At 36.2% G+C, this 11810-nt stretch overlaps 1 pseudogene; it reads right to left on the bottom strand.

Annotated features, from left to right (window-relative positions):
* Positions 1 to 4853: 4853 nt before the first annotated feature.
* On the bottom strand, positions 4854 to 9764 carry LOC134241122 (5' exonuclease Apollo-like; annotated as a pseudogene).
* Between the last annotated feature and the right edge of the window lie 2046 nt (positions 9765 to 11810).

The following is an 11810-nucleotide window of genomic DNA, read 5'->3' as shown; positions in this document are numbered from 1 at the left end:
GAAACTGCCTATATACTGGGGCTGCACTGAGGTAATACATGTTGCGTTACGGAAACTCAGGGGACCTCTCTGGTGACGGAGTGGATAAACATTACTTTGTTTCTTCTCTTGCATGCGGTCGCAAGACCTGAATAAGGCAGACAGATGCAGGGGATAAACGGCTAAGCGTTTCACAGTACACCAATGTACGTAAGACCTGAATAAGGCAGTCACTTGGTCGTAGAGAGAGGTGGCATACCACAATTAGAGGTGGGGGAAGTGCCAAGATGCAGCGGTACTAGTGGAGTGGCAGGACTAGTGAAATTCATTGCGGGAGACACCCGTCGACCACAGTTAGTGGTTGTCCAATCAAGAAGAAACCCATTGTATTTGTATATATTTGATTATAATCGTATTGCTCAACAAAAATCTGAGTTAACAGGTTAACGAACCTGAGTGTAACGCCCTGGTGATACAAGACTTATCACCAAACACCCAAGCTCGGCTGCGTTGCACGTTACATTATTTGGTAGCAAGCGTTTGGATTTTGTTGACCATGGATTCGTCTAAGAAAGTGTCAGAAACTATAGAGCGAATGGAGAAGCTCTTAGCAAAGATGAAAACGCCAACCAGCAATGATGGTCAGACAAATGCGGCAAGCCAAGAGTCTGGATATGCAACACACAGAACTGACAATCAACCGGCCGGTATGTCAGGAGATGTGTCATTTGACGAGTACGGCGCACGGCCTAAAGTTAGATTTCCAGACGAAGGCAAACCAAGCTTTACACCACATGGTTGACAACGCTGTGACGGGCCATCTGTTTGACCCGCCAAAAGCCCAAAACCACAGAGGCAGTCAATAGGGACCGACAATCCCAAGACAGGCCATATAATCAAGCTAGCCACGTATGACGGAACCAGTTCCTGGCTTGACTACAAGTCACATTTTGAGGCTTGTGCAGTTGTAAACAGCTGGACAGAAGATAACAAAGGTCTTTACTTAGCTGTATCACTGCGTGGCGAAGCACAGTCAGTGTTGGGTGACTTACCAAGTGATACTGGTCAGCATTATGAAACACTGGTCAGATCCCTTGAGGAGAGGTTCTCCCCTCCTAACCAATCAGATCTGTATTGTGTTCAGCTAAAAGAACGAAGGCAAAGAACATCTGAGTCAATACCAGAGTTAGGTCAGGTCATTAGACGACTAACCAATTTGGCCTACGCATCAGCACCTGGTGATGTGCGAGAACCTCAGGGCAAAGATGCATTCCTAGATGCCTATGGAGACATCACAAATTGTCAGGCAAAGCAAAGAATTGTATATAGATGTAAAAAAAAATTGTAAATAGTTAATCATATGCGGGACGCATATAATCTTGAGGGGAGGGTAATGGAACGGAAATGGTTTTGTGATTTAGTTTCGTTTTAACGTGAGACTTACGTTCTTATATAAATTCTTAAACACTAAAAAATATTAATTCTCAGATCATACAAGTAGTATGAAACTGCCTATATACTGGGGCTGCACTGAGGTAATACATGTTGTGTTACAGAAACTCAGGGGACCTCTCTGGTGATGGAGTGGATAAACATTAGTTTGTTTCTTCTCTTGCATACGGTCGCAAGACCTGAATAAGGCAGACGGATGCAGGGGATAAACGGCTAAGCGTTTCACAGTACACCAATGTACGTAAGACCTGAATAAGGCAGTCACTTGGTTGTAGAGAGAGGTGGCATACCACAATTAGAGGTGGGGGAAGTGCCAAGATGCAGCGGTACTAGTGGAGTGGCAGGACTAGTGAAATTCATTGCGGGAGACACCCGTCGACCACAGTTAGTGGTTGTCCAATCAAGAAGAAACCCATTGTATTTGTATATATTTGATTATATTTTATTTGGTCAACAAAAATCTGAGTTAACAGGTTAACGAACCTGAGTGTAACGCCTCGGTGATACAAGTCATCACCAAACACCAAGTTCGGCCGCGTTGCACGTTACAATAGATGACTTCATCCCAACATGAACATGCAGACTACTTCCATCTACGTTTAAAATACTTTATTGACCCTCCTCCAAAATTAATTACCTATCTGGAAATTGACCACAAATGATCCAGGATCATATATTACATTAACAGTCCTCTTTTCCTCTCTCAAATATTGTTGAATCATCAATGATTGTGAGGAACCAATTTTTAATGGATTTTTTGGATTATCCCTATCCAGGGGACAGTATACATCTCCATGAAGGGCTATTTGTTAATATATTTTAAACTTCTGTACCTATCCCCGAAACAACACCCCGATGGACAACAAAATAATGACATCATACAAAATATACCCCGGTATGACACCATACAAAATATCCCATGACACCATACAATTTGAAAATACATGTATCCCATGACCTAATGAAAAATATCCAAAGTTCTCGATACACCATACAAAAAATCTATGATCTCGATACACCATACAAAGTATCCCATTTCGCATGACACTATTATACACAAAGTGAGGACTTTAATTACGTCAAGGGTTCAAATCCACTGTGGGACGCGTCGTGGAGACCAGTCCTTCAGATGAGACCATTTAAACCCAGGTTCCGTATCGCAGTAAATGGTGAGCAGAAAAAGATCCCTTACTGCTCAGTGACCCTGAGTGCCGAGCAAAATTTGCAGCTCTCCATCTGAAAGTGGTTGTTTCTCCATATGAGTGAAAAATTCTTGAGAGGGACAATAAACAACATACAAACATGACACCATAGAAAATGACACTTTTCACATTTTCAACTTTTTCTCTAGAAGATGAAAGATCTGCAGAGTTTGAAGAGGATGTTGTATGAAGTCAGTATTTGTCATGGCCCATTAGGCTTTTTTTAAATGATAATAATACATGTATTGTGGGTTTTTTCAGTTCTGAATTATGGCTCTGTCAATCTAGCTAAAATGTGGTTAAATCTCAAACCTATTGCAACAGAAATAATTTGGTTTTTAATAAATCTTAATATATTTAAAATAAAGAAGTAAATAGTTGAGAGAAATTTAATGAGGGGAAATCATAAATTACTGAAAAGGGGCATAACTCTGTAAATTCGTCCAAATTCTAAAGGTAAGTTTATTTTACAATTTCTGTTAAAAATTTGTTTGAAGTGAAATAATGAATTGACCAAACTATTACAGGAAGAAGATTCACATAATTTATTTACCTTGAAATTTGATTTTTAAAAACCTTTTGCCAAAAGCATTATAAATTGGAAAATAAAGTATTTGAGAATTTTTCTGTATTTTTATGAAAATGTACACAAAATTTTACAGGTATTGTTCATGTGATAATCATTAATATTATAAAAGTCCCTAATTATTCAGGACACAGATCTATTTCATGTAAGCTGCCAATAACATACATTCAAAATCAAGATAAAATTAGAACTGTCCAATAGGGACAAATAACCCCGCTGGGTTTTTCAGAGTAGGTGCCAATTCAGAAATATTTTATGGATCTAGTAAGAGGTGTTCACTACTGTCTAATAAAGTGCCCCGCCACAGCATGATATGCCCATCAAATATTGTTCGATAATCATAAATTGGTTAGGGTGCAAGTCTGCAAGAAAATCAAGTAACCTTGATTAACAGATTGACACAGATTTCAATGATCTAATTTCCATTTCTTATCATGTTTAAAATATTGTACATACATCTCTAAAAGACTTACAGTGTAGGGATTAATTAAAACAAATAATACATCATATAATTCTAAACTTGCTGTGTTAGAGCTTAACAAATATCCATCTGCAGCTTTAAATTGTTTATTGCATATTTTATAAAATAATGGAAATGCTACAGTCTAATAAAAAAAATCAAAAATTAATTATTCTTTAGACTATAAAATTCTAAGTGAGACATGACTGCAATTTGTTGCAAAGATATAAAAATTGAAATGTAATTTTTTTCAATGAACACATGTATAATAAATTTTAATTACTGTATATTATACAATACTAATTCAGTTTTCATCATACAGTAAAACATCAATTTGTTTTAATTACATTACACCAATTGAAAGATCTTTATCTGAACTACAGCCATCAAGAACTCTTAATTAACACAAGCAACTATAAGGCCATTTCTTTTTGCCCAACTCCCAAGAGATGAATTAAGATAATACTGCATGATGCTCTTGCCAGTTAACTCCCGACAATGAACTCATTAATTTCTCTCTAATTTGACATGCACATTTCTGCTATCAAAAATTCTCCTTGACCAGTGCTTGATAATTATGCCCATGGGACAAACTGAATTCCTCTCAAATCATTAACATTTGTTACAGAATTTGCTGTAAAGTATATGATAAAAAATAAATTTTTTTACTTAATTTAGCATTTTTTAATAAGGATACAACTATATTTTTACATTTTTTAGGATTATGAAATTTGAAATTTTAAAGACTTAGTTTTTTTAAAAAAATCACTTAAATTAAAGGTCACAGTGACCTTGAAATAGGTCGGGACACACCGCCTACCCAAGATGCATAAATTGTCCAAGTTTGATGATTGTAAGTCTAATAGTTTTCTAGTTATGAGCCAAACAAAATCACAAAATAAAAAAGAAAAAACGCCTGTAAAATGCAGAAAAATCATCCAATCATGATGAAAATTCCAGTTGCACACCTTCATATGGTGAATAATAAGTGTATAAATTTTCAGACAAATCCATCCAACAGTTTCTGAGAAACGGTCCGGACAAAATCTTGTCTACAGACAGACAGACGGACATGGTGATTCCAATATACCCCCCTAAACTTCGTTTGCGGGGGTATAAATATCATTGATGAAAAAAAATAAATAAAGCAAATAAATAATATTGAAATGGTGCTTCACAATGGCTTAACATTAAATACTGGTCCTCTCTTAGAACCCTGTGGAGTAATCCTGCCCTGTTTCTTGTTCTTCGTAGTTTTAGTTGTAATAGGAATAACTCTCAGATAATTAGTAGCCTTCTCAACCTTTGTCTTTTCCTGATCAGATACAATTGGAACAACTCGGATACAATTAAATTTCCCATCAACCTTTGCTGTCTCTTTACTCTGACCATTAGAAATTTTCACACCACAGCATGTACTCTTGTTTTCTTTTGAGGGATTTTCAGATTTATTTTCCATGCCTGACATTTCGGGTATGTCTGTGTCCAGTACATACATTAGAAAGTTTTTCACCGATATTTTTTTCCTTTGAGTTGAATTTTCCCTTTCTATCTTCTTGTCCCCCTTTTCTTCTTCATGTCTTTCATATTCTTGAACATGCTCAGAGGATGTTTCAGACCTTCTTTCACTTTCACTTCTCCAGCTGAACTTAACTTCAAGTTTTTCCACCACATTTTTCTCAGGATTTGTAATAATTTTACACGGTGAATTCTCAGAGTTTTCTCCCTTTGAAATTTCCTTATCAGCAGTTTGTCCTACATTCTGCTTGCATGCTGGAGGCAAACATTTATCCTCTGGTCCAGATTTTTTATCATCACCTCCTTTGTTATTGAGAATTTTCTTTTTCTTTGTCTTCTCTTCAGAAAAATCCTCCATAGAATCATCAAAATGGACTCCTCTCTTTAAGCTCTGTAAAGATATCTTCCTTTTTAAGGCAAGCGATTTCTTGTTCAGCGGTCTGGATGGAGGTAGGGTTCGATTCCCAAACATCCACCTCTTGACACTGTCAGGAATTTCAAAATTTTTCTTCCTTGGACTGCTGAGGTAAGGCTTGAAAACCGAAACATCTGCCCGATCTGAAATACTTATTCCAAAAGGACCTCGCGTTGTATCATTAACTATTGGATAAACACACCTTGGTTTGACAAGCTTTACGAAATCGGTGAGCTCATCAAATGAACTGTGATCAGAATAGGGAACAATGAACACATTATCCTGGTTACAAAAAGGACTCATCTCTAACCCTGTGTAGAGGGAGGTAGGAAAAATAGCTATTGTAGGCTGTTCTTTGTTCCACCTCTCAATATTTTTGTTGGAAATGGAGTAAAAGGGAACAACTTCAATTCTTGCATCTGTTTCTCCTGTAATAAAAACATCTGGAAGATCTAGGATTTCTGCCACCTGGAAGAAGGCAGGGCTGACTTTGATCCACTCCTGAAGATCTTGAGCAACGGCTACTAAGAGGTTTTCCTTTCCTAAGTTTCTCAATCCAATCTTTACACTGAACTCTTCATGGCTATGAATTATTTCCAAAATTAGCTTCTGGCTTTCTTCTCGGGATGGAAACACACACCTTGGAGAGTTATATGTATTGTCTAGATACACAACATCTGTGCCAGACAAATTTCCCATCAGAGGATCATTTTTCATGTTTGAGTCAAAACGAAAATCCCGTGTATAAAACTTTACCGAAATATCCCTCAAAGAGGAACATGACACTGCCGGGACAATGACATGCATCTATTACAGTCACCGTCATCTGTTCGATTTCATCCGAGTCGATGTACATGATGTGACTGCATCCCGTCTCCAACGGACAGATCTGGGAGGAGTCAATCTCGTACCGCTCCTCCAGTAACTTTCCTGTGATTTCAGAGCAGTATATTTTGTGTTGCCATGAGGATGAAAGTCCCACGGTGTGATCTCCATGGAGATGAGTCAGGAAGAACAGTCTGGCGTTGGGACATTCCCTTATTTTCCAGAAGTCTACAGCTATCAGAGTTCCAGGTATCACCTTCCCATTCATTCTTCACTTGGTTTTAGGATTCTTTTTACTTACAGCCCTCATGATAAAGCAGAACAAATCAGGTTCTAAAATGACAAAATAAATTAACTGTCAAGAATAATAGTTCGATGGTTCAACTCATATTTATCTTTAAGTGACTTGAGGAACAGAATGATTATTTAGGGCTATTAAAAAAGTTCTGAATATTCAACATACATTACAGCGAACAGACTCAGCACTGCACAAGTTTTAAAGCAAATGTTTTAATTATGAAAAACATCAAATTCAATTGAACTCTTTACATTTTATCAAACAATATTCAGATTTTTGTTTTAAGGTTTGCACTAGCTTATTTTCTTTTTTGTCAGTCCAGGAATCTATTACACTAAGCAATGTAGAGGTGTCTCAGGTCAGTCTGAATGAATATTAAATTCTTTTCAACAATACCTGAAAACTTAACAAGAGGCCCAGGGGCCACATCGCTCACCTGATCAATTTGCTAGGAAAAAACACATATCAGATCCGAACTGAAAGTTTACTGAGTTGGGGGGGGGGGGGGGGTGAATTTTAACCCCCCAGGGGGTCATGGTTTGAACAAACATGAATCTACACTACCTGAGGATGGTTCCATATAAATATCACTAAGCATGGATTTGAAGTTCTTGAAAAGAAGATTTTAAAAAAAAAGGTTTCCCTATATATTCCTATGTAAAACTTTGATCGGCCATTTTGGCCCCACCCTACCCCCGGGGGTCATGATTTGAATAAACTTGAATTAAAACTACCTGGTGATGATTCCACATGAGTATCATCTTTCCTGGCCAAGTGGTTCTTGAGAAGAAGATTTTTAAAGATTTTTCCTATATATTCCTATATATTCCTATGTAAAACTTTGATCGGCCATTTTGGCCCCACCCTACCACTGGGGGTCATGATTTGAACAAACTTGAATCTACTCTACCTGGTGATGATTCCACATGAGTTTCATCTTTCCTGGCCCAGTGGTTCTTGAGAAGAAGATTTTTAAAGATTTTTCCTATATATTCCTTTATATTCCTATGTAAAACTTTGATCGGCCATTTTGGCCCCACCCTACCCATGGGGGTCATGATTTGAACAAACTTGAATCTACACTACCTGGTGAGGATTCCACATGAGTTTCATCTTTCCTGGCCCAGTGGTTCTTGAGAAGATTTTTTAAAAATGCCATTAATTTTTTCTCTAATTCATAATTATCTCCCCTTGGAAAAGGGCGTGGCCCTTCATTTGAACAAACCTGAATCCCCTTCACCTAAGGATACTTTATGGCAAGTTTGGTTGAAATTGGCCCAGTGGTTCTTGAGAAGAAGATGAAAATGTGAAACGTTTACAACAACAACAACGACGACGACGACTACAACGACAACGACAGACAACGGACAAATTGTGATCAGAAAAGCTCACTTGAGCCTTTGGCTCAGGTGAGCCAGGTGAGCTAAAAAACTTTACACTCTCACCTTTACTGCATAGATGCAAGAGTGCGAAGATGACAAAGAAAAAGTGAGAATGTGCCAAGGCAATGTGCAATGATGCAAAGGAAAAAGAGCAATACAACTAGTATCATTCTACCACACTTTGCACTCTCACCTTAATGCACACTTTAATTTTGTGGAACTATTTAACTTTATGAGTTAATTCTAGTGGACTAACTCAATCCATTTGTCCTAATTCATTAATTTAATGCACTCCTGCCTTCCCATCTTTGCACTATTACCTTTATCTTTTTTGCACCAGTAATTTTTTTTCTCTCAGATGTTATTGGTATAATGCATGAGCTAGATAAGTGTGACGACAAAAATGGATGGAAAGGCTAAGAAATGGTTTATCAGGTAAATTGATTGTACAATGAGTCAATGATTGACCTATTAAATAATGAATCTATACATATACAGGGCCTGTATATATTTATGAAACAAAAAATACTGTAATTGCATGATCACTAGACACTCCAATTTTCATCATCTGAAGATGCTCGATCCTAATTTATCACTATAAAGTAGATTATCTTCAAAGAATATGGATTACCACTATAAAAGGACACTTTTTACACTCCTTCATTTTCACACTGTCACCTTCAAATCTTTGCACTTTGCCTTCACAACTCATTACTTTTGCTCATTCACCTGTGCAAATTCAAACTCTTGCAACTTTGTCATAAAGGTGAAAGTGCCAAGGTGCGATTGGGGGGGGGGGGTGTGCATCAATTTACCCAAATGGACCCAAATGGAAACTCAAATGGGCCCAAATGGAATATAAAATATATATAAAATATATACATTTTATCAATTATTAAGTTTTTACTTATTTATAATATAACAAAAATAATGAAATTAAAACAAAAAGAGAATATTTTAAGATCATTTCCAATGTATTTTTGTACTATTGAACATAACTGAATACAAAACTGAAGTATTTCATAGTTTCCTTGGCCGTAGGAACGTGGGGGGGGGGGGGGCATGCCACCCCTCCTCCTGCTCTTACCCTCCAAAAATTTGGCCGGTATATAGTGTTTCAAAATACAATATTAGAGATTAAAAATTAAAATAATTCATTTGTAACTGTAATTTCATTTATTTTCATCATTTTGAGTAAGTATTTAAATACGATAATTCATATTTAATAGTCCATTTGTTTCCATTTTGGTTCCATTTGGGTCCACTTGGGTAAATCGACGCGCCGCAATGGGGCACCATAGATTAACTTGTGTATACCAAGCTTAAAAAACAAATCTTGCGGATTTAGAATTCTGATCGATGGTATAAATGACAAATGTCCAAGATTAATAAGAACACACAAACAAAGAATTTGTCATATTGTACTCCTGCATTTGAACTTTTCTGAAAGGAAAACTAAACAAAGACATATACCTAAATATTCCTAGAAGTGTGCAAAAGATTTTGCACAATCTTTTTTTTATGCCATATTGTTGGAATAAGTTGTACGTCCCGCAAGTAATACCAAATTGCAGCAAAACACTTTTTTGTTTTCAAACAAAATCACATCGGAAACAAAAGCTTCACGGTAAAGTACGAAACCGTAACGAGCAACTTTCGACATCATAGTTTTTAAAACGTTTTATCGGTCGAGTTGGAATGATTTGCTCAGAAGAAACATTTTTACATTGAGATCTCCCATTGCAGCGAATAACAATGTGATTGATTTGACAGAAAAGTCGGAAAACTACTAGGCCTATCAAAAGGTAGACACATTTTTGGTCATAAAACTATTCGAATATCTATAGATAATTTATAGATAATTTATTTAACCTTTTCGCTGCCGTTGTACCAGTGAAAACTGTCGCTAGTGCTCAGTGTCGCTCTAAAAAAAGCGGTAGCCTAGCAATTCGGCACTTGTATAATTAGACCCAGAGAAAGTTGTAATCGCCTTATAAAGACGCAATTAGTGTTTAAAATGAAGCAAAATCGAAGTAATAAAGTTCCAAGACTGTTAAAGAATACAGATTTGGAACTTAAATAACGTTCAGTGCCGTGACAGTTCAACAGTGTACACTGCATTTGTATAATATATTTAATTTTAATTGTATCGCATTTCCTGCAAAAAGGGAGAAGGCAAAAAAGTTGTTATACCTTTACCTACTCTGTTTGTGACGTCACAGTAACGTAACGTCATAGATTTAACGTAATAAGAACTTTCACGAAGCGACATAAAAAACCTAAATTGTTCTGATAATCCGATCTCAAAAATTCTGTTTCGTATGTTTGTAAGGGGTGCATGGGGTCTTATTTTTGGTTAACTTTTCCGAAAAAGAAACCTTGAACATACCAGAAGTGAGAGGGTGTGTGTGTGAGGGGGGTATCTAAATAAAGATTTACTGTTAAACTAAACTCGAAAAAGTACCACTTCGTTATACGATCACTCCTTTTTATTCAACCACTTAAGTACGAAGGTTGTTAGGAAAGTTCGCGGACAAGTTCTATTATGAGCACGCTATTTCCTTGAAATCGGTAAAACTCTCCAGATAAAAACTTTACCTATTTTCTTATGAACATACAAAGATTTGGTGTTTTCCGGTGATTTGTAACAAAAATATAGAGCTATATTTCTTTGATAAAACGTGCTTCACAGAGCATGCTACTTTTACGTACGTTTACATCACATTAGACTTATTATTTTTTTTAATATTTGTTAACATGTTGATCTTTTAATACTGTCACATTTTCTAATCGTGTTCCTAAATACACGACTAAGACGTAAGTTTCCTTCGTATGTTTTCTTCGTCTTTTCACCCTTGATCGGAAATTCGGATGCCGTCTGTGGATTGTTTGAATCAATCAAATAAAGACGTTTAGGTGTATAAAAACCTACTTCATTATTTCTCTAAAGATTTTATTAATTATATCATGGGCATTTGGTTCTGTGATAATTTAAACTCATAGTATAGTAATGATATTTTTAAAATATTGATTTTAAAAAAATATATCACAAAAAACCCAAACAAATAAAAAAATAAAATTTAAAAAAGTGTTTGTTCTTTGCTCTTCAAGGCCCTGAAAAAAAATCAAGAAGCGTTTGTTAATTGACATATCTAATCCTTTTTAAAATCACTTGCATACATGTAGCTGTTAGAAAATAAAATAAATAATACATGTATATTACTATATAGGTTTAATTGTTTAATTGACGTTGAAATCTCGAGGAAATCAAGATATTAGAGGTACGTGCCCGGGCGCGACGGAGAGGGGTACGGCAGTGAAAAGGTTCTATTCTGCAACGTGTCTGTGGAAGGAGGGGGGGGCTTAACCTTTACCGCAATGTTCAATGCCTATACTGAGTCTATCTCTGGGAAAAAAGCCCCCCCCTCGGTTCCGACGCCTTTGAACAGTGTAATAATGTAAATTTTTATATGTAGTTCAAAATAACACAAAACAAACGTTTGGATGTGTACTAAAAATATTACATGTACTAGTATCCCAAAATTGAGGGTTTATGAGTAAATTTCCTTTGTCTCCTTGTGGATTATTTTTTTTGATTATGTGACATGCATATAGACTGAATAAATTCTTTCACTTTGTTACTTTTTTATGCTCTTGAAAACGTTTTATAGTCGGTTAAAAAGCTCTTCAATT

This window comes from Saccostrea cucullata, unplaced genomic scaffold (assembly GCF_032062105.1).
Source record: "Saccostrea cucullata isolate Sc308-1 unplaced genomic scaffold, CSIRO_AGI_Scuc_v1 ctg14543, whole genome shotgun sequence".
NCBI classification, from domain to species: domain Eukaryota; kingdom Metazoa; phylum Mollusca; class Bivalvia; order Ostreida; family Ostreidae; genus Saccostrea; species Saccostrea cuccullata.
This window is presented reverse-complemented; position numbering and strand designations above follow the sequence as displayed.